The sequence below is a fragment of the Rhagoletis pomonella genome, unplaced genomic scaffold (genome assembly GCF_013731165.1).
Source record: "Rhagoletis pomonella isolate Grant_MI unplaced genomic scaffold, Rhpom_1.0 Rhpom_scaffold_00007, whole genome shotgun sequence".
Classification (NCBI taxonomy): domain Eukaryota; kingdom Metazoa; phylum Arthropoda; class Insecta; order Diptera; family Tephritidae; genus Rhagoletis; species Rhagoletis pomonella.
In genome coordinates, this window is record NW_023458561.1 from 64,667,939 (window position 1) to 64,673,900 (window position 5,962).

The 5,962-nt window shown below is 33.6% G+C and overlaps 1 protein-coding gene across 1 annotated transcript in view; it reads left to right on the plus strand.

Annotated features, from left to right (window-relative positions):
* LOC118743343 (dymeclin) overlaps positions 1-5,962 on the plus strand; it is a gene marked incomplete in the record, with an annotated part of 8,774 nt that overhangs the window by 352 nt on the left and 2,460 nt on the right.

The following is a 5,962-nucleotide window of genomic DNA, read 5'->3' on the forward strand; positions in this document are numbered from 1 at the left end:
GCCGACTTTAACGAGTTGTCGCTTCTTATACATTTACGTTCTTTGGTGATAGCAAACTTTTCGCTTATTCTACCGGATCCGGTCCGGATTGTTAGGGAAAGAACCTTATATGTAGTATTATATAATAATATTCCTTTTTCGACTGATCTTCAATTTCAAGTATATTTCCAAAATTAAAGAAATAAATCCATATTAATAAATCGTTAAATAAAACAAAATCTGCAGCAAATATCTTATTGTCTTTCTAAAATAAAGATCTGGCTGCATAATGAAATGGAAGAAAATAAAAAACGTCGACCTGCGGAACAAACTAGGTTTGTTCCACGCGAGCCCAGAAAGCGTTCCTCACGCTAGAAAAATTGGTAGAGAGCGAATACGTTCCACTTTTGGATCGTAAATTTCTTCTTCTTTGTGCACGAAACAGCCCGGACCTTTTTCCGGGCACAAATGTGCAAAAAGGCATTTTGAAATAACAGCTGTTGTTGTTTAAATCCGAAAGCAAATTTTATAAACACAAACTTGGAAAATATCACAGAATTTTCAGAAAATGAAGTTATGTATTTTGTAATTTTATTAGCCATATAAGATAAATACACGTAAAATCATTATTTAGAGCTGATATGTTGATTCCGGGCACGAAATGTGGTTTTTCACATTTTTGACACTTGTGAGAGAGTAACTTATTTTTACGCTCTAATTACCGGAGCAGCCCGGAAAGCGTAGGGAACAAAGCTAAAGCTGTGAAAAGGAAACTGCGATTGGTTCGAGTACCTGCTAAAGTGAATGTGATTTGTGGCATATAAAACAGCTGGTTTTGACTGTATAAAAGGAAGCGGAAGTTACATTATTTGATAAACAAGAACACTGGGAAAGAACTGCACTTGCGATTTAATTTTACGTTAACTGCAGCCGTTCTAATATAAAGGGTAAAGACCTCATATTTTCACCTCTAGCCAACGAACACATGTATAGGAAACATAAAACCACGTAGCTAAAAAAATATAGGAAACTCATCCATCTCTTAAAAGAGTTCCAATAAAGATTAGAGCACAATACTGAATTAATTGTTTGTTAATATCGTTTCAGACTTGAAAATGTGAAATTAAAATTTATGGAAACATAAACCACAAATTCAAGTTCGCACTTATTCATGATCCAGTTTGACAGGTTCTCTAATACCATATTCCCAATGCCCATTTCAGAATAGCTTTCAGTAAAAAGACACATTTTAAGCAACTTTAAACAAAAATATGTATATTATGTATTTCGTTCAAGTTATCATCATCAATATAACTACAGTTTATTGCAATTATTTTTAGAATACGCTCGTTCTACGTCGCGAAAATTTGCAAAATTCTGCAATTTATAAATCGCCTTTTCTATCTCTTTTAAAACAGGTTTGTTAGACATTCGTAACATATTATATTCTTTTGTTAAAGAAAAAATATATAATCGTTAAAAAAACATAAAAATATATATTTGCACGTATACGGCTGAAGCTATACAAATATGTAGCATGTGCTTGAGTGCAATTGTAATAAAACAAAATAAATTAAATTTACAAAATATACATGTATTTGCCTCAGCTTTTGGACATGTGCTGGCTTTTTATTATATAAATGTATTTTTGCCATGCGTGAAGCCGCAAGACGATTGCAGTAGTATCACATAGTTTATGAGTGTCAAATAGCATAAAAACTTGCTACCGTACAAATTTCACTTGCCGCGACGACACATAACATTTTTAACAAATTTTTAAATTTCCAATCTTGCATGTACAATTAACATTTAATTTAGTTAATTATACTAATCTTGGAAACATCACTTGAGAGTTTATTGGTTTTATTGGCGTTTACTTTATGGCGTGCTATGTTGTTATAAGTATTTCCATTGATGAAATTTACAGGCAATTGCTGCTTTCAATTCGATAAGTGCGGTGCGGCAAATGTACTTGGAGAGTGCGTGCAAAATTAATGTATGTGGTCCATATAATGCGTTAAAGTAAAATTTTGAATTTTGATCGTGTTCGCCAATCGCGTCAAAAATATCACCTACAACTAGATTATACTATAAAATTAAATGTATGTATGTATGTATGTGTAGTGCATTAACATTTAGAAATTATATACAACTAGAAACTAATTGATTTTAAGGACGTTGTACGCATAGATGATTACGATGAATACTAAGCGACTATAATTCAAAAATTAATCATAGCTGAATAGTTAAAACGATGAATATTATATAGTATACATACATAGGTATAACCTAGCGTTATTATAAACGTTGTAAAACGTTTGCCTAAACATGCACTCTCATGTAAATTCGCTGCTGTTACCACAATTATATAAAATTTTCAACCAGCATCTGCATCTCAAGAATTGATAATTTTGCACAACTTAAACACTTAAAATTTTATATTTTTTTTTTGCTATTTTCAAATGTTCATTTTGCTTATTACTGCACTGCAGTTTGGCCTTGAGTTGATGTCCCTGTGTATTTCTTTATCCACATCCATTATTTCACCAATTTCATGCCTCCAATTCAATATTCGTACGTGTAAGATGTTAATCGTACATCCTTTCACGCATTCTCGCTTCACATCACTCGAAACTATTATTGTTTGCCTCTCTTCTATACATCAATCCCCTCCGTATCTCTTTCGCTTTTGCATCAAATTGATAATAATTTTTAAACGAAGTGCCATCTTATGCATATTTTCATTTAAAGTTTGCGTAGAGTAAGGGCAGCCTCGGAAGACTTATTAGCACCACTGCTGGCCAACATCTGCTTAAGACTAAATGAGGAGATCGCAATTCCAAAGACGGCCATCATTGTAGCAGAGCGTGACACAACACGGTCCGGTGTGGCTGTTGTGAAGACACTGCTGGCAGACTGGGATGAAGACTGAAATTTCAGAAGGTAGAAGAAAATGTTAATGATTTCCGTTATTAGAAAATTAAAATTAAAACTAAAAATATTAATATAATTAAAACTAAACCGTACATATAAAAATATGTACATATAATAATTCTAATAACTAATGCTTCGTGGGAAATAGAAAAGCACTTTCGTGAGACTGACTATCTCTTCTGCTGCTCAAAAATCTCTCTCTGCTGCTCCCAGAATCCAAATACAGCTTTATTAAATTTTGACCATAGTCAAAATTAAAAAAAAATCAACACTTTATCTAAGTTTGTGTGCCCGGACTAACTACGAAACGCATACGTTCCCACGACAGTCGGGTTTACGTAACCGGAACGACCCAGAATTATCGTTCCCACGACAGTCGGATCTACGTAACCGGAACGACCCAGATTTATATCTGGCCAAGGACTGTCACTCCAGCAACACTCCCCAAAAAGTCTTTGGGGAATTTGTATGCTGCTACAACAACAACCCAGAATTATATCTGGCCAAGGACTGTCGTCACTCCAGCAATACTACCCAAAAACTCTTTGGGGAATTTGTATGCTGTTACAACAACAACAACGATACGCATATGTCGCTTTCGCCTATGGTGCTAAGGGTCGTTTTCAAAGAGAATTAAACTGATGATGAAATTTTGACCCAGCTGCTCGCTTTGATGTATAGTGAAGATAACTGTCCCAGTAATCAACAATTAAACTCTCGTTCGGAAGTTAAGTGCGTGAATGAGAGTTAATTCTCCACTGTGCAAACTGCCCTAAATATATTTATATTAACTCTATTAAAAAATAAAAACAAACCAAATTACAGAAATTCATTTATAAGAAGAGATAAGATACATAAATCGAATTCGGTAACATGCTTGGGTATCAGGAAAAGAATTGAAGTGACTGATAAGGAAATGGCGTAATACATATCGGTTTGTAAATTGCAGTACGCATGAAAATATTTTCAACTATTAAACTGGAATTTCCAGTAAAATGTTTAAGGCGCATTTTAAAGGTCAATTTAAAACTATCCACCCATCACGATTCCATTTTTTTTTGCCTGTGGCCATAAATACGAATTTTCTAAAACACAAACAAGGCCAATTTGACAAAATTTAATTATAGTAAAATTGCATTTAAAAAAATAAACAAAATCAAAGCGTAAAAGAGAGCAAAACTGGCATTATGCCCGACAGGTGGTCATTCGAAAAGTATTAAAAAAAACCTATATAAGTACATACATACACATGTACTACGTATTTACATATACATGCACTTAGCCATTGCGTTAACGCCAGATTAAAAATAGTAAGAACTACGCAAAAGAATTTGCGCCGCGTGACATGAAATATAATTAAATATCTTATTTTACTTTTTTTTTTGTTTTGGCGCTATAAGTTTATTTAGAAGCCAGCAAAATTAGCCAAATGCTAGAAATCGAACAAATATAGAAATTTAAAGCAGTCAAAACAAATCAACACTAAAGAAATAGCGGAACGCAAATCAAATTTGCGTGCAATTCCGTGCTCCACCCCATAAGAACCTGGCGGGGTGGCGCCGTTCATTGAACTGATAAGTCTAAGCCAACCTACCGGCAATCACAATATACAAGACGTATGCATGTACATATGAATGAGAGCGGGCACAAGGTATGAGGTATGCATAGACTTATGAAATGGACGTCTATTGAATGAGGGGACTGAGTGTTTTTTTTTTCTTTGCTGGCGTCGTTGTTTTCTTATATGTAGGTTGTGTTTCTAATCTCACACCAGTTATGTAAACGTCAAAGGCTGAATGAACGAACAAGTTGTTTTGTTGTGTCGTGCAAATATTTACATTTTCACACAACGTTATAAATTACACATGAAAGAACAAGTGGCGAAATTTGCTACAATTCACTGAATGCCTTTGGAGGGTAAATATTTTGCCCTCCTAATTAACTATGAAATGTTGGAAAAATAATCATAAACAAGTGTGTACATATGTATGTATGTATGTATTAACTTAGCTTTGCTATAAGCAAAATAAAGTGCATTTTACAATTGCAAGATTTTAATAATTTATACCAGAAACGTCTTATCTTGTGTAGCGTGCTCTAAAAATAGCACACTATAGTGTGCATATATTCATGTACTAGAATGACAATATTACTCGCCGCACTAATAACGCAATCGAAACAATTCAAAATCCATTTGAGGGCGAATTAATCACCGTACTTGTGACCTTGAAATGGTGGGGTGATTCCCTGGCCTACGTAAATATTGCTTAACAAGTGGATAAAATAAAATAGTATTTTCGCAAACAATAATAAATACGCTGCATGCTTGAAAGGTCTCCAATATAAAATATAATTATTTTAAAAGTACAAACTAATTCACAATTTCAAAAACTTGTAGAAGATCTTAGAAGAAGGGCCCTGGCTAATTTTTTCCATTTTGATTAAGACCTCGAATCTTTTTGGGGAATGGTGTTAAAGTGGCAACATTTCTTGTCGGCGCCTCTTTCTGATATCACAGCGTTGATTAAATGTTTGCACATACAGCTTTATTCTCTTCAGGCACGTGCTATTTTACTGATTACAAGTTATAATAGCTATTTAATTAACAGCACAAGAAATGATAAAATTGTAAACCAACGCAAACTCTTGTCGAACATGCTAAAAAAAGCATGAATGAAATGATGGGAAGGAAATTTAACCAAAGCAAAAACCAGCTTTATTACAATGCTAGTAAATACCTGCGTGCTTCACTGCGTCTTAGGACGTATTCTTGTGCTGTTTGATACCCGTATTATAATATTTAATTTATTTTATCAATTTAATTGAATACAAATTTTTAAACAGGTGGCAACCCTCCTCAAAAATATTTTCAGCAGTAGACTTTCCCAAATCTCTATAGTTTGATACATGTATTGCATTATTTAATTTTTCTTATCAATTACATTAAACTAAAATTTTCAAACAGATGGCAACCCTCCACAAAGATATTTTCGGCTGTAAGCGCATGATTCAATTATTAAAGGTTTTGTAAGTAGCTTTTTTCTAAAAT